This window comes from Sus scrofa, chromosome X (genome assembly GCF_000003025.6).
Source record: "Sus scrofa isolate TJ Tabasco breed Duroc chromosome X, Sscrofa11.1, whole genome shotgun sequence".
In the NCBI taxonomy this organism is placed as follows: domain Eukaryota; kingdom Metazoa; phylum Chordata; class Mammalia; order Artiodactyla; family Suidae; genus Sus; species Sus scrofa.
In genome coordinates this window covers 94,902,174-94,926,396 of record NC_010461.5, presented here as the reverse complement: position 1 = coordinate 94,926,396, position 24,223 = coordinate 94,902,174, and the positions used below count along the sequence as shown (strand labels likewise).

The 24,223-nt window shown below is 39.6% G+C and overlaps 1 protein-coding gene and 1 pseudogene across 1 annotated transcript in view; one reads left to right on the top strand and one right to left on the bottom strand.

Annotated features, from left to right (window-relative positions):
- Positions 1 to 24,223, bottom strand: part of PLS3 (plastin 3) — an 86,567-nt gene that overhangs the window by 45,268 nt on the left and 17,076 nt on the right.
- Positions 15,014 to 16,451, top strand: LOC102164969 (annotated as a pseudogene).

Here is a 24,223-nt window from a genome sequence, read left to right as displayed (position 1 = left end):
AGTTGATATAAACTACAATATTTAAATAGGCTATTGAGTGCAGATTTTTTCCCCACTATGCATAAAAAAAGGTTTGTTCTTAAGACTACTCAAAGGTGCTTGATGGAATCTTTAGGAAAATCAAGCAATTAAGTACTATCTTGGGAGAAAATATCACATTTAAATAATTTAGGGAAGAGCATCAGAGTTTGCAGAAACCTTGCATTAGATAAATTTGTATTTCTAGTTTCCTAGAAAACTTCCTATAAATTAAAATTACTAAAAGCAGCCTTATCCTTCTTCATGGGGCATTCACTGTACTTTAGGCCATTTTCCTCTCAAAGCAAGTAAAACATCCCAGACGGGGTTTAAAAAGCAAAACGGAGGATCTGACGTCATTATGGCCCTGTAGACACCTTGATTCAATAGTGAGCACTTGCTGCAAACTTGTTCCCCACCCACAGATGGAGTATTGTTATGACAGGAAAACTATGAGATGGGCAATCAGAAAATGTAAATTAGTGCCGGCTCTGCTATCTCCTAGCCCTGCATCTATGAGTGTGTTTATTTAATCTAAGTTTGTTTCCTCATTGGAAAACAGCGATGATAATACCTACTTCTCCAGGGTCCTCATGAAGATTAAAGGTGGCATGTGAAGGCACATTGTAAACTATAAAGTATTATACAGCAAGTTCAAATCCTTAGTGAAAGAAGATGAGGAATAAATCAATGCCTAAGTAATTGCGAGAGGCCATATAAATATAAGGCATAAGTTCTACTAAGAACCTTTTAAATGGAATATATGAAAAGTTATGTCATTTGCCCTATAATTATTGACTACAGAGTATAACAGATCTCCTTCATATATAAAAATTATAAGCCTTTAAGTCAAAGTAACTTAAGAAGGATGGGACTAACAAAAACCTGTCAGCCACTTTTTGCCCATGACTCAATCTGGCTCCTGCTTAAGGCCAGTTTCTAAACACAACTTGAAGAACGGCCAGGAGATTTTTTAAAAAATACAATTTTTACATTCCATCAGGTCCACTTTAAAAAAAAAAGCTAACAGCTTGTCAATATTGTCACATTCCTCCTACTTTGCGTATTTTTTTAATAAGCAATGCAAAATAAAAGGTGAAGAGGTAAAAAGTATAACCTCAGTTACACGGTATGTGGACTGGTAGGCAAAAAGAAGTCTAACTTTTGAAATGTGTTGAAATGTGTCCTTTTCCCCAGTCTGTCTTCCCACAAAAATGTACTTTATTTACATGGAGAGAGAGAGGAAACTGATATTTAAAAAAAAAAAAGGAGAAGAAAGAATATATTTTCCCTTCATTTAAAATTAGCCAAATGAAATACCAATCAAAATTAAGTTTCCAAAGTCTCTGCATTTTTCTGAATTCTCTCATCTGCAAAGCACTTTGATCTGTCCCCAATTCTGTTTCGTCTCTAGCTCCTAAGCCTGTCTTTTTCTATAAAGGGAAAGCAGCAGGAAAAAAGCAAACCAACCCTCTCTCTCCCTAACCATCTGAGACATAGGAAAACAGATTTTCAAATAAGGGAATGAAACAAAAGCAAACAAAACCTTGTTTGTTTGTTTTGTCTTAAAAGGATATGGTGTACAACTGGGTCTGAATTCAGGGCGTCACCCACGGAGGAATCTTATGCCTATGAAGTCATCCCTAATTACAGAGTTTGACTAACACTATGGCAATTATGAAACCACTCCACTGGCTCATTTAACTATACTTAAACCCTGAACATAAATCTTTGCTGAGAAAGGTGTACCTACAACTACCTGAAACTATTACTCAAATTCTAAAAGGTATTTGATGGAGATGGGGGGGGGGTGCTTGTTTTCATCCCCTAAGGTGAGTCATTTTAGGAATGCAGCTGACAATCTATTTACTACTGTGTGTCATTCAGAACCACATGGGTCAGGAGGCAAGGCACACAAAATGGGAAACTCGACCATGGATAATCAAGAGTTGATTATGAACTTTTTTTTTTCCCTTGAAATTGAAAGCAACTAAAAGATAAAAGCAGGGGATGGCTGCCATAGACATGATCCAGCCACTAGTATGCCAGGTAAATAGAACTGGGAAAGTGAACCTAACAACTTACATCAGAGATCTGGCCACACATACTTAAGCTGGTAAGCTCATCACATGAAGAGGAGAGGGTGGACAAAACATGGAACAATACATTATTTGTGTTTGTGTATCTGTCACCTTCCCCTGTCCAAAACAGGCAGTGCTTTGGCACACCCACACTCCACATACCTACCGGTACCAACAGAAACTGCCGCCCTGCCTCCTCCCTGGTAGGTAAGTCAACAACACGAGTCTCCAGGTCAGATGGGCATGCAACACTCTGAGTTAAAGATCACTCTGAGCTAAAGGCTCTTGCGATAATTACTCAAGCTCTAGTGCTTCCAAAAGACTTTAGAATATTTCAACTTGAATGTCTATCATATTCACGCACTGATTCATTTATATTCAAGCCTTAACTGAAGGCTTAGTATGTACTTGCTCTGTGGTGGGTGTTGTAGATATAAAGAATTAGGACCAAAGTCCCCTCTCACAGACCTTATTCTCTAGTAGGTGTAAAGATGGAAAAACAAAGACATAATATTAACACTGTCATGCTCTTACTGTCATATTCACTGAGAGGTGGGGTGACAGTGGTGGGCTTCAGGAAAGGTTTTCCAGAGAAGGTGACTTTTGAACTTAATCTTAAAACCTAAGTAGGAATTCCTCAGACAGGTATCACTGGTAAAGGCATTCTAGGCACAGAGGCATAAAGGGAAGATGATATTCTGGAGCTGGAGAAAGTGTGGTTGAGCATTGGGCCTACGGTTTGTGACAGACACATTTGGAGAGAAGGTCAGGGTCTAATTTAGAAGGGCTACACTCAAAATCTGGACTTGACCCTCTGGCCAAGGGAGAAGGAAGGTCAGTGACGAAAATTCCAGTCAGGAAAGCCTAAGTGTCCACACATATGAACTTATTGCCACATTATTTCTCCCCTTTTCAAATATCTTGCTGGTCAAATCAGGTCACTTCGACTTCCCCACTTTCCTCAGGCTCTAGGTTTAGAAATTCGAGACTGAAGTTTGGCCACAAGAAACAAAGGTAGATGGAAGAAAACCTTCTGGATTCTTCCATGATACCCCTTTATCACCTCATGTCTGGCCGTTTTCAAAGGCATTTGATTTTAGCACATCTGTCTACACTCCTGTCTTCCTCCAAGGTAATCTCTACACTGCTAACTTCCTGAAGAGCAGATCTAAGGTATATTGCCTACAAAAGCAAGTGCCAACTTTTAAGTAACAACATCTAAAAGCCCTAGAATTTTCTGTATTGATACCCGCCTGTCTCTCCAATGTTATTTCCCATCACACGCTCTGCACACCCTGGAGTCACACTCTGTAAAGATACCTTATTCCCCAAACAGGTCATGCATTTTCCCATCTCCATTTAGTTCTCTTCAGTGGAATGCTCTTCACCCATCTTCTACCTACTCTCCAAAAGCACCTTTGAGAAAGTCTGAGACTGTCCCCACCTAAGATAAAAAATCTCTCACAGAACTGTGTGTTTTCTTCTGTTACAGCCAGTGCTGGATCTGTCCAGACAGATCCAATTTAAATACCTCGTTTTGCTGTCAGATCATATGTACCAATTTTTGAATGGGAAAATATAGTCACTACAAGGATAGCATTTAATACTCTTATACAAAAACTCTTTGAAGGAAGGGATGGTATCCCATTCATCCGCATATTCCAAGCCCCAATCACAGTGCCTACAGAGTAGACAGTAGTAATAATTAAGATAATATAATAACATATCATTTTAAGTTTATATTACAGCAGCTAACATTTTTTTTAAACGGCCGCACCCTTGGCATATGGGAGTTTCTGGGCAAGGGATAGAATCTGAGCCGTAGCTGCAGCAATGCTGGATCCTTTAACCCACTGCACTGGGCTGGGGAAGCTCCACAATGACTTGAGCTGCTGCAGTCGGATTCTTAACCCACTGTGCCACAGCAGGAACTCCTACAACAGCTAAGATTTATGAAGGATTTATTATTTATGTGCACTGTGCCAAATGCTTTATATACATTTGATAAGTTACTTCTCAGAAAAACTTTGAATCGCATAATATTGTTATTTCCATTTTACAGAAGAGCAAACCGGGTTAGAGAAGTTGAGTCACGTGCCCCAAATCACACGTTAGAGAGAGCCAGAGCCAGTTCTCAAACCCAACTCTGCCTGACAAGAACGCCAGTATTCTCAATCGTTATTAGAGCTTCCTCCACCACGGCTTAGTGAATGAATTTATTTCCCCAACAAGACTATAAACATATTAAAGTAGAAACATAGATCACTTATCTTTGTATTCATCACAGCACTTAGTACAATGCGGGGACACAGTGTGTTCTCAATAAATATCTTGCATCAAAAATGGTCTGTATCTAGTACCCAAAACTATTTTGATTATGTCAGTCCCATTTCAGGAAGCTCGAATTTCCTATGTCCAAACAGCTTGGCTAATCTGTGCCTGATATTCCTGATCCTCTAGAGTGTTCCTACTAGTCACATCTAACCCATTTACCCTTTGAACAACACTCTAAATTAGCTTTTTTTGTTGTTGTTTTTTCGTCATTTCTTGGGCCACTCCCGCGGCATATGGAGGTTCCCAGGCTAGGGATCTAATCGGAGCTGTAGCTGCCAGCCTACGCCAGAGCCACAGCAACTCAGGATCCGAGCCGAGTCTGCGACCTACACCACAGCTCACGGCAACGCCAGATCCTTAACCCACTGAGCAAGGGCAGGGATCGAACCTGCAACCTCATGGTTCCTAGTCGGATTCGTTAACCACTGTGCCATGATGGGAACTCCTAAATTAGCTTTTTGATCACAACCATCCTCCTAAACATATCCTATTAACACCTACATCAGTAGCTTCTGTTTTATCCTGCCCCCATTTCCTCTTTTCCTCCCTCCTAGAAAGAACTCCCTCTCTCTGTACCTACCTCTCAGGTAATGCCCACCTCTTTATTCCTTTACTCTACTTATCCAAATTCTACTCATCCTTCAAAAGCTGCAGCAGGGGCCTCATCCTCTCCCCAACCATGTTTTCCCAAGGACTCCACACCCCTGCTGATCTTTCTCTTCAACACCCACAGGATTTAGAATCTTGTCACAAAATGTAGCAATTTAATTATAGACTTCCTCCTATAGCTACAAAAATGGATGTGAGGACAGTCTGCCTGGGACATCCATCATCCTACTTGATTCAGCTCATTTGCCTCCTCCACATAAATTCTGAAACTTGGTCAAAGAGAAAAATCTCCCCCAAGCAAAGAGAATCATTTCTTTCATCAACAGCAAACGAATACTTGTCTAGTTACTTGCTCTGCCAGTCTTATTTCAAGATTGTTTGTTCCTCAAGAACAGAGTCTAAACTTATCTTCCTCTTGGATATTCTTACAATAACAACCACTGCTGGATGCTGGGTATGGAGCTATGGTTCAAAAAATATTCCAACTGACTGCAATATTTTGAGGGTAGTGACAATTCCCCCAGCATGCCCAATATCCAATGATTACTGAAGTTCTATTCGGGAAGAAACAAGTGCCTGGGGTAATTAAGTGACTTTGCTCAAGACACAGAACTATACAGAAAAGGTAAAATTAAAAAAAAAAAAAGGGCATGTGAAAGAGAGGGTAATTAACTACTCTTATCATAAAAATGAAAACAAAGAGGTTACACACTGTTTTGTGGAAAGAAGGCTCATGCCTATTATACTCTATGGAAGAGAATTTAAAAACTCCTAGAGACACATGTGACCGTGGTATTGAGACACACAAATGGTTGCGATAATGTAGACAGTGACACTTCTGACTAATGCCAATTCATTTTTATTACTCAGGGATTCACTTAATCCTTGAATTGAAATCACCAAAACTGTAACTGTGTAAAATATACAGAATACTGGCAACAGGTTCAGTGAAGACTACATAGAGAAAGTTCTAAAAGTTATTTCTGAGAATTCCCGTGGTGGCTCAATGGTTAACGAATCCGACCAGGAACCATGAGGTTTCGGGTCTGGTCCTTGGCCTCGCTCAGTGGGTTAACAATCTGGCGTGGCCTGTGAGCTGTGGTGTAGGTCACAGAGGCGGCTCGGATCTGGCATTGCTGTGGCTCTGGCGTAGGCTCGTGGCTACAGCTCCGATTAGACCCCTGGCCTGGGAACCTCCATATGCCACGGGTGCGGCTCTAGAAAAGACAAACAAATAAATAAATAGAAGTTATTTCTTCAAAGCATAAGTGCTAAAAAAGGACATGAGGAATTCCTGTTGTGGCTCAGCGGTAACGAACCCGACTAGCATACAGAAGGACACGGGTTCGATCTCTGGTCTTGCTCAGTGGGTTAAGGATCCAGCATCGACATGAGCTGTGGGATAGGTCACAGATGCGGCTGGATCTGGCATTGCTGTGGCACTGGCATGGGCCAGCAGCTACAGCTCCGATTGGACCCCTAGCCTGGGAACCTCCATGTGCTGTGGGTGTGGCCCTAAAAAGACCCCCCCCAAAAAACAAAAAAAGAAAGAAAAGGACATGAATGCTTACTTTCTCTTGTGGCACATAATTGCTGCTATACATGACAAGCTTCTGCTTCCCTGTATTTAAAAATCACTTAATTTCAGCCTCTTACATGCTAAAAACTAAACAATTCCCACTGTATTAGTGCTAATAACTTGGTATAAATAAATATTACCAAACACTCAAGTATCAATGTGATTTGCTTTTTATTATAGGATTTTTTTTTCATACATAAGCTGTCGCTCTAGTACCCCACAGTTTTTTTAATGATTAGTTTTTAACCTTACAGCTGCTTTTTCTCAAGGGGCAAGCATTTTGGAGTTTTGTTTGCTTCCTTTTAGAAAACTTCAATTGAATCTTGATAAAGGAGTAACTATAATATATGTCTTTCTCAATTTACTGATTTGTTGCTCTGTCAAAACAAGCAAGTCAAATTCTAAAGGCCCTCACCTGTGACAGGTTCCTAGTTAATCCTGAAAGTTTAGGAAAGGTAAAAGCAGCAGGAAGAAGTGGTGAAAGATTTTTCTGTTAATTATTCTAGTACCTCGGCATTATTAAAAATTGCTCACTATGGTCAGCATGGAGAGCAAATGCCTATGATGAAAGCAATATTCAATAGGTAGGAGCATACTTAGCGAGGTTGTTTATCAAGGCCTAGATCCTCTAGTAATTCTATTTGACATTTCAGCCCGGCATGGGTACAACTAAACATTGGACATGGCTAGATAACCCCAAATAAAACTGACAATCTTTTCCCACAAGGCACTATTGTATACGCTGTTAGGCTGTATAAGACTCAAGACTAGAAAACAAAGCAATTGGCTGATGGGACACACAGCTGGATACATTTTGCAACTACCCTTCTACAGTTCATTTAGATTAAAATAATATGAACACAAAACATTGGTTCGATAATGCAGCACACCATTTCAGCGACATTTGTGAAGTGACGTAAAAAAACCATACCTACTATTTCCATGCCAAATTATGTTTTAAATTCCAAATCAATTGAGCAGTGAACTTTGGAAGGTTCTATTGGTGACTGAAGGTTAACTCTCCTTTTTATCCAACCCCAAGGAGCTGTCTATCCATAACTGTAATTTTGCCTTGGATGTTTCCGAAAACATTAAGGAGATTTAAACATTAGCTTCCTATTTAGTTTGAGGAAGGGATTGCTAACTCTTGCATGTACACTGCTACAACAACAGCTGGGGATGCATGAGAAGTGTAAATGTGTATTAAGAAGGGCAGGGGAGGAGTTCCTGTCGTGGTGCAATGAAAACGAATCCGACTAGTAACCATGAGGTTGGGGGTTCGAGCCCTGACCTCACTCAGTGGGTTAAGGATCCGGCGTTGCTGTGAGCTGTGTGGTGTAGGTTGCAGATTCGGCTTGGATCCTGTGTTGCTGTGGCTGTGGCGTAGGCTGGTAGTTGTAGCTCTGATTCAGCCCATGGCTTGGGAACTTCCATATGCCTGATGCAGCCCTAAAAAAAAAAAAAAAAAAAAGGCAGGGAAGCAGAGAAGGCTATTATTTGCAAAGTAACGCAAGAGGTCTACACAGAGTTAAACCAAGCTATGTCAGCCCTCTTCCTACTTGTCGAACACGTATGATCAATTAACCACCTCAAATGTTCTGCTGGATTGTTTTAAAGGAGGTGCAGCATAGGGTCCTGGTTGTTAATCAGGCACTGCCCTTCCCCAGTTCCAGCGGCCCCTCGCAGTGTGATGACCATCTATTTCTTGATCTAGTCTGCTAGTCTGTGAGCTTCTGGAAAGCAGAGCTGCTATCTTATTTGACTTTGTATCCTGGCTCATGACAAGCCCCTACTAAAGGTCTGTTGAATAAATAAACTCCGATGTTGGCAAGTAGGGAAAGTGAACAGACTTAAACATAACGCTGGCTAAACAGTCATCTCACGTGGATTTAAAAATGCATACTCTATAGTGAAAGCTGGAATCTTCCCACATTCTTCACATGTACTTGGCCTGTTGGTATGCTTTAACTATCTGCTCCTGTTTAATACTTCAAGATACTACAAAACCCTTCAAGATGTTTGCCACCTATCCTTTGAATTTAGCCGAAAGTCAAACAGAACTTTTTTTTCAGAAACTGTTTTTACTTGGCAATTATGCAGCACATTTCACCTTTACAATAACACACATCATGCACAAATCATGTTTGGACAAACCTGCAGTTTATAGCTAAAAGTATCATTTAGAAATAAATGTAAAGTGCCGCAAACTAAAACTATAAAATTTTTATTATGAAAAATTTTAATGAATACAAAAATAAGAGAAAATAGTACAACAAATACCCATAAATCCTATCATCCAGATTCTACATTTATTTATCAGGTATTTCCCATGATTCTCTCTTCCTGCCCTCTCTCTTCTTCTCACCCCCCCGCTCCTCCCCCACCTCTGTCTCTCCAGAATTATTTTAAAGCAAATCCCAGACATCCTGTGATTTCACTTTACATAGCTATTAAATGAGTTCATTTTCTAGAAATACCTCTTTTCTATTCTAGCTTATGCTAGATTCGAATTGATCTTTTTTTCAAGTACCGTTGATCTTTTTTTCAAGTACCGATATACCTATGAGTCACTTAAGCCCCAAAGGGTGCCCAAACCTGTGTCATTTCCTGGAGAAATATCAAACACTTCCATTTTAAGTAAAAGTTTCTTTTCCTCTTTTTTGTCTTAATAAAAAAAGATAAGCTCTTCAAGCAATGGCTATTTTAAAACAGGTTAATAAATTTTCCAATAATAGAAACATTCAAATCAATTAAGTCAGATTCGAGACATTCTTTAAATTCTTGACAAAGAGTTTTGTATATATTTAATGTACAGCTTAATCATATTCTAAAAGCCCCCTTTCCTGTTATGAAGAATACTATTTCAAACCCAAAGACACAACAAAGTGATAACTCTCCTTCCCTCATTGTTACAAAGCTATGAAGTATTAACTCCTAGGATTGAAATAGCATACTCTTCTTTTAGAGAGTCTAATCCTTTCCTTATTTACTAAGTAAACGCTTACACTTTCCAAAAATATAGGACTAATTTATGAAAAAGCATATCTGCTGCTAATGAAATTAATTAACCTTCATATCTAAGGAATATTTCCATTCGCTTTCCCTATGAAAATTAGCATTGAAGCCAAGAGCAACCTTAGGTATATATATTGCTCACAAGGCAAGATCAGACTAGTTCACTCAAAACAAAATGGTATGATGTACAACTCAGAAATCACTAGAGATAAAATTTCAGCCTAGACTTTGAGTGAAGCTGAAAGCTTATCAGTCACTGAAATTGCCTCCTGCAATGTTACCCTGCTTATGTAAGTTCTCAAATATAGTAGTTGTTTGAGTTCCTGTTATGGCACAGCCGAAACGAATCTAGCTAGGAACCATGAGATACAGGTTCCATCCCTGGCCTCGATCAATGGGTTAAGGATCTGGCGTTGCTGTGAGCTGTGGTGTAGGTCACAGACGTGGCTCAGATTCCACGTTGCTGTGCCTGTGGCGTAGGCCAGCAGCTGTAGCTCAGGCCAGCAGCTGTAGCTCAGATTCAACCCCTAGGCTGGGAACTTCCATATGCCACAGGTGTGGCCCTAAAAAGCAAAGGAAAAAAAAAAGTAGTTGTTAACTGAGAAAACTAGATTCTTTTCTTTCACACTTCAATTTTTACCTAATACGGGTATAGTAAGTACAAGTAATTTGAGAGGTTACCCTTGTTTCAGAGTTGAGATTTAACTATCTACCTATATTAAAATGGGAATAAAACATTTGATGACCACGTGATGGAAAACCCTGGTGAGTTTCTGAGCAGCAGAAATCACTATCATTACCATGTTATAAGAACACCACCAAAATCTCATCTCTAGAGATTTCCATGTATTTTGCAAAGTTTGAATAAACACGAGGACAACTCTTTGTCATAGGTTACTTTGTAAGAGTACCGGTCTGTTTGTCATGGTCTGTCCTGACAGCTACCCTCCACATCTACTTCACAAAATTTTGAATAACCATTTAACAGGGAGCAAAGGCATTTGAAATCTCATCCCCACCCCCACTTCCACCCCCATCCCAAGATACAAAGTAACAGTCACCTAAACCTTTGGACATCTAACTTGATAGATACCACTACAGAATTAGGATTTTGAAATCAATTTTTAAAAAGTAAAAAGTCCCTAAAATATTTCCCAAGACAGGTTATATATAAATAGATAGATAACAAGTTAGATCCAAAACTTCAAAAATGTCTCATAAAACCAATTTGCTTCTCCCTGACTACCTAAGATTTAGAAAGTGTCTCCAAATGTTTACCCAAACACATAATAAGGATTTTAAGATTTTTAAATAGATTTCTGGTAAATATTCCATAATATAAAGGTCTGAGCCTAACCAAATAATATTAAAATCGTTACCCTCTGGGACGAGAGCAAACCTGTTTCTTTCCCGCAGCACTAATAGAAGGAACCTCCCACGCCCAGAACGCCAATCTGGAAACCCAACATTCTTCTCAGAATTGCAAGTTTAGAAAGCAAGTCATAACACTTCCTGCTAGAGAAGGAGAACACCCTGACAAAAGAATGATACAATACTTATGAATCCCCTTCCAGTCAGCCTCCCAGTATTTTGCCAAGTATTCATAGTTTCTAACTTCACAACATTTAGAGAGCAATGAATATGTTCACTCCAGCTCCACTGAAATCATGCAAGAACACAAGGGAATTTAAAGTTGGTTCAGGTCAAATAGCTACAACCCACATACCTATTTAAAGTTTGAACATTCGCCAAGTAACCTGCTTATTTTAGAACACATGGAACCAGCTTCTCCCCAGACACCAAGTCACTCACCCGTAGGAAAGTACATTACTTAGAAAGGCAAACGAATTGCCTCAGACCACTTACGTTCTGTTATTCATCTCAAACCATACTTATTCATGTCTTCATACGACACTCACATTGCATATGCTAGGTGTTGGAGCATTCACTTGCAACTACCCACGTCTTATTTTCTGTTCAAAATGTAAGCTATTAAGCGTAGGAACTATATTTTCCACCAGCCCAGCATACAGGAACTAAGCCAACACTTGCTGAACCGAATTTTCTATTGCGAGGTAGTACTACCGAGTAGCTCAGAGCTCTGGAGCCAGGGCTGGGTTCAGATCCTGTCTCCGCAATTTTCTACGTTGTCCTTGGGCAAATTGTTGACGCTCTTGTGCCTCTGTTTTCTCATCTGGGGATGATAACAGTAACTACATCACATAATAGTAACTATTTTGTATATTGCTGTGATGCTTAAATGACTTGATCAAATTTTAGACGACAGCCTGGCACATGGTAAGCATGAGATATGTGATAACCGCCATATTCTTATTATTGAAATCTGTTTTTTAACTGGTCTAGCAATTCTAATCATTTAATTGCTAAATGAAGCAACGGGTTAGTTGTGAGTGCCCTTTGTGGGAATGAACAGCAAACAAATCAATAGGAGAACTGTGCTAAGCTCAGGAGACCATTTCTAATATTGACGTAGGGCACGTCAATCATTGGAGAGGAAATGGAGCGCAATGGGGGCATCAGTCTTAGGAGTCTGACAGACTTGAAGTCTGCGTGACCTTGAACAAATCACTCAGCTTCTCTGAGCCTCAGGTTCATATCCATAAAAGTGGAGCTAATTCCACATACTTCACAGGACTGCAATGATGATTAAATGAGATAAGTGCATAAGAGGGTCTGGCTCTAGCAAGGTACTCAGTAAGCAGTGGCCACTGTTATAATCTGCCTGGGATGTAATGTGCATAGTACCATCTGCTCTACGAAAGTGAGATAATAGATCTTCCAGTCCTTTATGAATAATATAGAACAAAGAAAAGCGTTTTATGACAACGTATTGAATTCTCAGAATAGGAGGTGACTCACATTGTGACCACTTGTAAAAAGGATCGGGATATCCTACATTAGGAGGCAAAGGGTTCTCCTGTCCTCATCACTAACCACCATTAGCAGACACTGGATTACACTGTCTCCTTAATGGGAGCACTTTATTTCATCAATCACAAAAACTGCATGAAGTATCAAAAGGCAACACAATCCAGAACAGAAGGAATAGAGCTTCAGCAGCCAGAGGAAGTATTTTTCCATCTGTCTTCACTGCTGACTCACTATGTGAAGCCTCTTCAACGTTCCCAAATCTCAGTTTCGCCATCTGAAAAACAAGCATAGCACTGGCTGCCTGTGGCCCAGCAGGGACTATGTGAGGTAGGAAATAACGCTAAAGCACTTTGAACTAACTGGAAGAAAGGGTATACGTGTTATTATTATCCTGCAATTCCAGAGAAAACCGGGACACACGCAATTGCCTCAGGTAAGAAGACAGTATCAGTATCAGACCAGAAATGTTGGGTTTCCACAGCCTTACCTTTTCTTTAGCCATCCTTGCTACTTCAAAATACTAAGATGGGTCTGTCCCAAGGTCTATGAACTTCTTCAATGTCTTGCTACCCAGAAACAGCATCCTTGAGTTTCCCTTTCTTGGTCATCTGGAATATCTATTTTCTAGCTTTCCAAACTCCAAGACTAATGTTTGATTACTATGAAATGACACCAAATCATTCACTGACTTTAGCATCTATTCACCATTAACAAAACAGAATTCATTTCAACTGCAAACTACTGTGGTAAAAGTTCTAGGCATGGAGACGCCCTTTAAAAAGGGACATCTTCCACTTAGTAAATACCAGGGCATTTCCTAAAAGACTGTTTTTTATCACATCAATAGTTCAGCCAGTGCAGTGTGTGGGGCCGAGGGGGGTGGGCACTGGTGTTTGTGTATGTGCATGTGTGTGACTGTGTGTGAACAGCATCTCTGTTTTTACTACAGGTAATGAAAATTGGCTTAGGAATACAAGACGGTGGCCAGAGTTGTGTAATACAGTTCACATTTTTATAAGAAGGCCACAGAATGAAAACAACTTTTACATCGCACTCCAAATTTATCATGACGAATGTTGGGGAAAGCCGATAGAAACCAACCCATGTTTTTTTTTTTTTTTTTTTTTTACTTCTTTTGGCTGCTTTCACAGCATGTAGAAGTTCCCAGGCTAGGGATTCAATCTGAGCCAGAGCCATAGCAGTGACTATGCCAGATCCTTAACCCACTGAGCCACCAGGGAACTCCGAATTCAACCTATGTTTTATCTGTACACATAAAGCTCATAAACGCTCTCTATCTCAGATGTTACAAAAAAATAATCCATCGGAGTTCCAAAGTAGCACAGCTAAAATGAATCCAACTAGGAACCAGGAGGTTGCATGTTTGATCCTTGGCCTTTATCAGTTGGTTAAGGATCCGGTATTGCCGTGAGCTATGGTACAGGTTGCAGACATGGCTCGGATCTGGTCTTGCTGGGGCTGTGGTGTAGGCCGGCAGCTGTAGCTCTGATTAGACCCCTAGCCTGGGAACCTTCATATGCCGCAGGTGCAGCCCTAAAAAAAAGCAAAAAAAAAAAAAAGAAAAGAAAATCCGTGAAGTTAAAAGTTCACACACATGCACCTTTGGACACACACACACCTCAGGGTGGAAAGGAAAGAAAGAGGCACACCCAAAGTTGCATGAGAGTTTCATGGACACATCGGTGTAATACGCAGTTAGGATACAAGACCTAGACACAGTAGTTTAAAAGTCTCTTCCAACTTTCATTCAAATGTCATGCTCTCCCCACCACACCCAGTACTGTGTATATTCTTTCCATGTGTGACATGTACAACGGAGGCCTCTCCCACTGTGTTTAATGCCACACCTCAATAACACTGATCTATTGTCCTTTAATGGGACAAGATTTTACCCATCTTCATGACTTATAAAGCAAACAAAAAAATAACACCCACAGTGTGTAAACCATTGAAGCAAAGGGATCCAACATAAAATAAGCACCAAATTAACACAGAGGATATCCCTACTGTAATTTCAGACTATACTGGAAATTTTAGGATTTATACTAGGCACAGTATTAGGTACAAACTTCCTGTTGTGTGGATGGGTCAGTTTTAACAATCAAGTAGATCTAGTTTATGTGATGATCTGGGGGGAAAATAAGCCACAAAATACCTTAAATTCAATATTCCAAGGGATGCCTTCCCAACAGCAAATGTTAATTAGCTCTGTCCTTGCATAATAAACTAATCCACATTTTAAAATAGGATGTCTTAGAGTTCTTGTCTTGGCACAGTGGAAAAGAATCTGACCAGGAACCATGAGGTTATGGGCTCAATCCCTGGTCTCGCTCAGTGGGTCAAGGATCCCGTGTTGCTGTGGTGTAGCTCGAAGACGCGGCTCAGATCTGGCATTGCTGTGGCTGTGGCGTAGGCTGGCAGCAACAGCTCCAATTGGACCCCTAGCCTGGGAACCTCCACATGCCGCGGGAAGCGGCCTAAAAAGACGAAAGTCAAAAATAAAATAGCATGTCTTATTATATATTAAATTATATACCTTGTCCTAAGCACTAAAACAAAAAATTGAAATAAATAGAAGGATTTAAGCACAGGTCCTCCAAAAATTATCAACTTTTATACATGGGGTAGGGAATTGACTTAAAAAGACATCTGTGGTGAGTATATGGAGTTAACAATAGTGAATTGTTTATTTCAAAGTTGCTAAGAGTAGATCTTAAAAGTTCTCACAACAACAAAAAAAGTATATCTATGTGGGGTGGTGCATGTTAATTAGACTTACTGGAGTAATCATTTCACAATATATAAATATATTAAATCATCACATTGTACACCTTCACATAATACGATGTCATATGTCAATTATATCTTAATGAAACTGGGGGAGACATCTGTGTTCTGGTCATAGCTAATAAAATCATACAAAGAAATAACTCATATATTCTACACCTTCCTATCCTGAGGTTCTCTCATTCAAAAAAAAAAAAAAAAGATAGGAAAGAGGAAAAGAAGGACCAGAAACAGTATTTTTAAAAACCCAACCAACTCAACTCAGCAGTTTCTAAATTTTTTGGCCTCAGAACGTGAGGACCCCAAAGAGGTTTTGGATATGTGGTTTATTTTAGATCTATCAGTGGCTTTATCATATTAGAAACTACAACTAGAATATTTTAAAGATATTTCTTGGAAAAACAACAGTAAACTCATTGCATGCTAATGCAACATTTAAGTGAAAAATCTATTTGTAAAATATTTAGTGGGATGAGGCCAAGCCCCTGGGGATCTGTCTCTTGCTTCAACCGTGTTTGAAGGGAAGAGACCCACGGATGCCACTTCTTCCAGCCTCCCATTACCCTTGAACTTCTGAAGTAGCAACTTTAGGAACCAACCACTCAGCCCTCCTTAGTCTCCAGAACCGGCCAACACCGTTTTTTGGAGCTGAGCTCCTTAGGGCTGCTCAACCATGAGCTCGTATATTTGTCAGAATTATTCCACAAGGCTGGAGGCTGCGGTCAACTGCGGGGTCGACCTGCATCTGGGTCCTCCTACACCTACCTTTCTCTGGGCTTCTATTTCCACCGTGGTGATGTGGTTGTAGAGGGTGTGGGTACCTTCTGTGATTCAGCTGAGGAGTGGCTCAAGGGCACCCAGTGTCTCCTGAAGATGCAAAACCAGTGTGGTGGCCACGCCCTCTTCCAGGAGGTGCAGAAGCTGTCCCAAGATGAATGGGGTAAAAACCCCGGACACGATGGAAACTGCCACAGCCCTGGAGAAGTCCCTGAGCCAGGCCCTTGTGGATCTGCACAGCCTGGGTTCCAGCCTGCACAACCCCAACTCTGTGACTTCCTGGAGAGCCGCTTCGGGATGAGCAGGTGAAACGCATCAAGAAGATGGCGACTACCTGATCAACCCCCCTACCCCCACCCCCTCCTCCTCCGCCACCCCGCACCCTCTAGGCTGTCCGCCCCCAGGCAGTGCTGTAGAAAGGCTCCCCCTCCTACAGAGACCAGAGCCTCTGAAGCCCAGCAGCCTTTGAGGGGCCCCTCTGCCCCCTAGGTGTAATGGCCTTTCCCTGCAGCCAGTAGGCAGCTTTGTAATCAATCACCCTGGGGCCCTCACCCAAGCTGTAGACCAAATGGAAACAGCAAAGCTTTTTGCAGCCAAAAAAAAAGAAAAAAGAAAAGTGAGAAGAGTACATTGTTTACATTTTTGCCTAATTTAACACAATGACAGCTGGATTTTCCTATCTGCTTCTGCATTCAGTCTGTTGCAATATGTTGTTTTGATTCAAGTATATGAAGAAAACATGGCCTCCCACAGATTTTTTGAAAAAGGGAGAGGTTTAAGAGCCTTTCCAGATAATTACCAATATTCTTCAATATAAGACTATGCCAAAACTGGAGAAATGATAGTTTCTTAAATGCTAGTTGCAGTGTGGAATCTGATACTGGATCAATGACTTTTCTTTGGTACTCTGTTGCACTAAAATCCATTGGTTTATCTTGCACTTTAAATAGACCTTTTACCCATGCTTGATTTCATAACATCATGCACTGCTCATCTGGAACAATACTGTTTGACCAATACAGATCTTCCCAATGTTGTCACACTTCATTTTACAATATCTAACAAAATCACTGTCATTAAAAACACCACCAATCTCATTTAAGTATTGATGCAAGATGGCTGATGCAAGCTTTCAAGAATTTGCATTTTTGCTTGAAATCTCTATCATTGGCAACAAATACTCTCAACTGTTTTCCCTGCAGTGACTAGCACACTTGGTTCATTTTTGATAAAATTATCTCGGGACCCAATAATCAGTTAATGTGTCATTCGATCTTGCAAGTAAAAATGATTTTCTATTACTTAAATATGTGGCTAGTTTAGCTTGCAACTCAAACAACTGCACAAGTGCTTTTCCTTAAGACAATCACTGTATATCCATATGCAGCAGAAATGCTTTTTATGTACCTTCCATTTCATCACACAGAATATTGAAAAGATGTATACCCAAGAGTCTAGATTTAATAAAATTATTTTTTTTCCTCCTTCATCAAGGACATTCATTAATGAACTGCATGTTGTAGGTCCTTTTCTAAAAGGAAGGGTATGGTGTTGAAGATTACTAATACAGTGTAGGGCTGCTGCCTTGCATTCTGAGGCACCAGCAAAACTACCATGGCTTTTGTCAATACAGTGAAAAAGCAAAGAACATCTTAGTGTTAGTATGCAAATAATTTTGATCTCCAAGGGACTAGATGACATACTTTTTTTTTTATTGAGAACTGGTGCTTTATTTAGCAATATTTATGATGGAGCCATCCAATTTTAGAGGGACAAAAAACATAAGGTCCATAGGTTTTTAACAAGAAAATTTTAAACTGAGAATGCAATTACCAGAATAGGTTTTATTGTGAATTCTGTGGTGCTGAATTATGAAAAGAAAAATTGATTAATATCACTTCTGAGGGGACCAATCTATACAACTCATCTACTCCAAAGAATATTTTGCAGGAGTTCCCGTCGTGGTGCAGTGGTTAACGAATATGACTAGGAACCATGAGATTGCAGGTTCGATCCCTGCCCTTGCTCAGTGGGTTAAGGATCCGGCGTTGCCATGAGCTGTGGTGTAGGTTGCAGCCGTGGCTCGGATCCCGCATTGCTGTGGCTCTGGTGTAGGACCCCTAGTCTGGGAACCTCCATGTGCCGCGAGAGCGGCCCAAGAAATGGCAAAAAGACAAAAAAAAAAAAAAAAAAAAAAAAAGAATATTTTGCAGAATCAGCTTCATGCCCACAAGACAGTAACTTATCATGAGAGTATAGTTTTTAGAAACTTTTAATACTTTTCTTGGGGGGTCGTGCCTGTGGCACGTGGAAGCTCCTAGGCCAGGGACTGAACCCAAGCCATAAGCAGTGATGCTGAATCCTTAACCGTTAGGCCACCAGGGAACACCCATTTAATACATTTTCTTTGAGGGTGGTGGGTATGTTTATTATCCTGGTTGTGATGGTGATTTCACACCATTTAATACGCTTTTTAAAAGATTAAGGCAATATATTTGTTACAAAACTACTTGAAAACATTCAGCTCATATGTAGCAAACCATATTTTTCTTCTGATAATCAGTAAGTTTCCTTCTCTGACACATACACTAGAACAGAAAGGGTTTGGAAGTTAAACTCTGTATGAAATGCAGAAATTATATTTTATATTATTACTATTTTAAATTAGTAAATACTAGTGCACCATACTATTTATGTTTAAAATAATATGCGGGCTATTTTAAAGCAAATCTCAAGAAACAAAAAAGAGGAAAGAAAAGATGAAATACGAGAACATCAACTATTGATAAACTGTTGAAACTGGGGGGGGGGGTCCTTATGTTTGAAGTTTTCCATAAAAATAAGTTTCTTTTTTTTAATAATGATTTTTATTTTTTCTGTTATCGCTGGTTTCTTCTTCTTCTTTTTTTTTTTTTTTTACAGCCACCCCTGTGGCATGTGGAAGTTTCCAGGCTAGGGGTTGAATTGGAGCTGCAGCTGTGGCCTATGCCACACCATGGAAACACTGGATCTGAGCCACATCTGCAACCTATGCCGCAGCTTGCAGCAATGCCAGATCCTTAACCCACTGAATGAGGCCAGGGATCAAAACTGTATGCTCACAAAGACAACATAAGGTCCTTAACCCATTGAGCCACAGTGAGAACTCCTCATAAAGTTTTTAAGGGAGTTCCTGCTGTGATACAGTAGGTTAAGAATCTGACTGCAGCAGCTCAGGTTGCTGCAGAGGCACAGGTTTGCTCCCTGGCCCAGTGCAGTGGGTTAAAGGATCTGGCATTGCTGGCAGCTGCAGCTCAGATTCAATCCCTGGCCCAGCAACTTCCATATGCCATGGATGTGGCCATAAGAATTTTTTTGAAAAGTTTTTAAAAAGTTCTGTGCGCTTATAAGAAAGTGTTTGGTATTTTGGAAAGCAAAAATAAAATTCCTGACTTGTATCCATTCATTAGACAAACACTGAATGAACATCTATGCTGTAAAAGGCACTTCGCTATGGCATCGGGAAATAGATTTATGAAACGTGCCTTTTATACCCAAGGAGCTCATAGTGGCTGTGTCCACATATATAATCAATTCCGTAAAATGGGTATAATGTCTCCACTATGACCATTCTAAGAGGTACTTATATATTTTATATAGCAAAGCACGACTTGTGCAAACTGAATTGCAAATCATGATAGTGCAATTTTAAGGGGAAATAAAAGGGGGGGATGGCATGAAAATACAAAAAGGAAACGTAAAAAATAAGAAATGAGACTCCCTTTGGTTTTCCTCTATAAAAGGAAAGGAACAAACGATGTGAACAAATATGGGCATGACCACATCATTTTTCCAACACAACCCCATCATCTTATTTCACTTCAGGACAGGAACCATCATGTCATCTCCTTTGAGTCAGCTCTTGTACTACTCACATATGCAAAAATAACTGAGTAATACATTCATTTTCCATAGTGAACACGAATACATTAAGTATTCTATAATTCTTCAAGTGACAGAAAACATGTTCACGAATGCCATGTTTTAATTTCCACGGCTACTGTATCCACCCACAAACACCCTCCCCCCCCTATAAATTAAGACCACCCTAAGGAATAAATCCACAGGTTAAATCAGTAACATTCTTCAGTTACTCTAGGAGTCCATTTATAATGCTGATAAATGAAAAATAAAAGCCAGAATCAAAAAATCAAATATGGACTTTAATTTTAATCAGCTTCCAGCTTATTGCCATATATTTCAAACAAACTGTCAATTTTTCCCTAGTCCAACCTCAGGTACAATATGCAAGAGTTCTCAAAACACATTCAATGTAGGTCTTTAAAAGTTGAGTGAGAGCATTAAATGATTGAAAATTGCTCTACCGTTTTCATCTTTAATATTTATTAAGCTCTATGAGGACAGCGATTTGTCTTTGTTCACCAATCTATTTCAAGCACCTAGAAGAGTGCCTGGCACACAGTAGGCACTCGATAAGAATCTGTTAAGGAGGGTTGGGGGAGAGGGGAATGAATGAAGGCAATCAAAAGGTACAAACTTCCAGCTATAAGATAAATAAGTACTAGGGATGTAAGGTACAATGTAAGAAATGTAATGAACATGGCTGTATGTTATATGTGAAAGTTAAGAGAGCAAATCCTAAGAATCCTCATCACAAGGAAAAAAGGTTTTTCTATTTCTTTAATTTTGTACCTATATGAGATGACAGAAGTTCATTTAACTTACTGTGATGATCATTTCACGATTTATGTTAAGTAAAATCATCACGCTGTACACCCTAAACAGTACTATATGTCAATTATGTCTCAGAAGATCAAAGAAAAATTCAGGAGTAAATATTTACTTTCAAATTAAAAAAAGTATCTATTAAATATATGATAACAACATTACACCCTAAAGGAATTAAGCTGTCAGTTGCTATAGTGGTTTATTACATAATCAAGAGCAAACTTTTGGCACTTTTAATGCAAATCACATAAACATAAAAGAGAGCTACTCTTGTCCCATTGGGCAACTCTAGGGAATAGGATGATTCCTGAGAGCTAATCTAGCCAAAGAAATGGTAGGTTTCATCTTTCTAATGGCACTGAATCCATGATCATATTTGGCAACTGAAGTGATTTTCTAATTCTCCACTTTTAGAAAATAAAGGCATTTCAGAGAAAAGTGGAATCAAAAGTATAAAGAACTCCAAACTTCATCAAGTTTTCCCCCAGACTTGCACACAAAGAAAAAAAGGAAGAAAAATCTCACTTAACTGTCAAGATCTCAATGCTTTAGCTTTCTAAATTTTAAAACAACTTTTTGACCTCACAAGGAATCACAAAATCTTCAAAAGAAAGAGCCGCTTCAGCATTTCCTGTCTGCCTGCCCTGGTCCAAGATTAACCTTTTCAGTTCTTAGGAAGACTTATAAAACCCTTTTAAATGACTAATTCAGATGAAGTGGTAACATGAAGCCATCGTTTATAAGGCGCTGGTTTCTACTTGTTACCAGATGTTGCTATCACTTCAAAGTGTTAAATGAAGAGGTTCAGATATATCTGCATGTGGAATATTTTCTGACTTCCGCTTTTACTGTGGAGACATGTTCCCAGGGAAAAACTGTTGCCTTGTTGTCGAATAAAATGTCTCTAAGATCGCCAATATTCACTTCAAGAACCACCAAGCACTGTCAGTCTAATTTATCGTCCACGTAATTCTTGCAAACACATTCATATATACTTTCAAAACACAACACAAATTAATTCCATTTCTTTGGGAGCTTGTCATCTAACAGCCCATTTAAAGATTTAGCTGAAAAATCCAAATATGTGTGTGAGTGTGCACACTTCTGGAATTTCTTTTTTAGGCAAATAAACAGTCACCAGCGTCACATGGCTTAGGGTTCCTTTGCCTGGTATAAGGCAACAATTGCACTATATTTTCTACTTCTACCCATTCTTCTCTGGTTATGTAAATTCCTTTGCTCATGTTGCCATTAAGGTTTTATTAGGTTAATTAAAAATGTTTTTTAATCTCCAGAGAGTTTAATGCAACAACAATGGTTGCTATTTTCTACACATAATGGTCATTGTTAAGTTTGGCCCAACACAGCATCCTGAATACAATGTAGATTTATGCTTAAGATTGGCTGCAAAAATAGCGTGGTCTCATACAGTGTTATATGCCCTTACTATTCAAATGTCTGGGAGATGCTCCATAACTTCTATTTTATTTTTTGCTGAGATACTCCGACTGTATTTCTTTGAGGATGGAACTGAATCCATAAACATAACACTATGCTGGCTCAGATTTCTAGAGGCTGAATTGTAACTGACCAGTCTTGCTTGCTCAGTATTTTATTTGGCAGTCTGCTAACCTGGTACAGCTAAACAGTCTCATTATAACTAATTCTGCCACAATCAATCGGCTTTTGTGGCCTTCATTTGCTAAAAATCATATTGTTAGCAAAAAGTCATCCATACAAGAGAGCAACTTCTTCCTTCTCCCAGCTTCTCCCTCTCCCTGGTACTTCAGAAACTGGCTAAAGCCATTAGCAGGATTCTTTTTTTTTTTTTTTTGTCTTTTTGCCTTTTCTTGAGCCACTCCAGCGGCATATGGAGGTCCCCAGGCTAGGGGTCTAATCGGACCTGTAGCCACTGGCCTACACCAGGGCCACAGCAATGCGGGATCCGAGCCGCATCTGCAACCCACACCACAGCTCATGGCAACGCCGGATTCTTAACCCACTGAGCAAGGCCAGGGATCGAACCCACAACCTCATGGTTCCTAGGCGGATTCGTTAACCACTGCGCCACGACAGGAACTCCATAGCAGGATTCTTTTGATGGGGTAGACTATGATGGGCTCACTGGCTCTGGGAATTCACTGCTTTAGAGAATAAGCTTTTAAAAGTCTCTCATTAGGAGTTCCCACTGTGGCATGATGGGATCTGCCTTGTCTTGGAAGCTCTGGGATGCAGGTTCAATGCCCAGCACAGTGGGTTAAGGAGCCAGGTTAAGGATCAGCAGTTGCTTAGGTGGCAACTGTGGCTCAGATCTGAACCCTTGCCTGGGAACTCCATATGCCGTGGGATGGCTAAAAAAGAAAAAAAAAAAAAGTCTCTCATCAGATCAAATACCAAAAAAATGCATATAAGCTACATATGCAGAAAAAAAATCTGGAATATCTGTTTATGAAGAGTACCACTATACGGCACTCTTCCTTAAATTTACACTGTTTTTCCACCTCAAGACAGGTTTTGCTGTAGCTGTGACTACTACTCAACAAAGTTAGGAGTAGGTGGGGAAGAAACAAATCACTGATCTTACTGGTAGTAAATTTCACTGAAATAATTACACTAAAACTATCGGCCACACAGGGTAACTTAGGTAAGTTTTCCTGATTGAGAAGGAATTGTATTGTGTTTAAGGTAGTCTAACTGGACTGTGATTTTCAAATTCCTGCTTTATGAGTGTAACCACTTAATACCATATTCATAATGTTATAGGCCACCAGTGATATATTTATTAAAACAATAAAAGCCAATTTAGACTATAAACAGGATGGGAAAGAGAGCCAGGTTTTTTGGTGCCTCCATCCTGGACCATGAAGTAGAAAGAAGGGTGGAAAAGCTTTATCTTGAGAAAGCAAGACAGAAGTGAAAGCATGATCTCTTTTACTTTTGCCACACCCCAAAGCAACAAGGTGACATTTCTGCTTGCTTGCTTCTTCAGTCCTAATCAGTTTAACAGTTCTCTCACTCTTTTTTTGTACCCCAAAAGAAAGTTTTTAAGTGCCCTTTTTGAATTAAGAGGTTTACCAGATTCTTTTTATGTTTTAAGATTTTATTTTTTAGAATCAAAGATTCTGAAAAATAATGAGAATGCACACAAGTTTTCCCTTAAAAACTTTTGATTTACTATTCACGAATAACAAACACATCCCAAACTCCAATACCCTAAAGCCCAGTAATTAAGTGGTACATTCTATTTTGCTATTTGGGGAAACGCACTTGTTTGCAACAACAGAAGAGGTAAACTATAGTTTCCTTAAGGAGGAACAATAGGTTCAGGAGTCTTGTAAACAGAAAAATAAGGGTAGGAGGGGCCTTTAAAAATTTTGGAAAT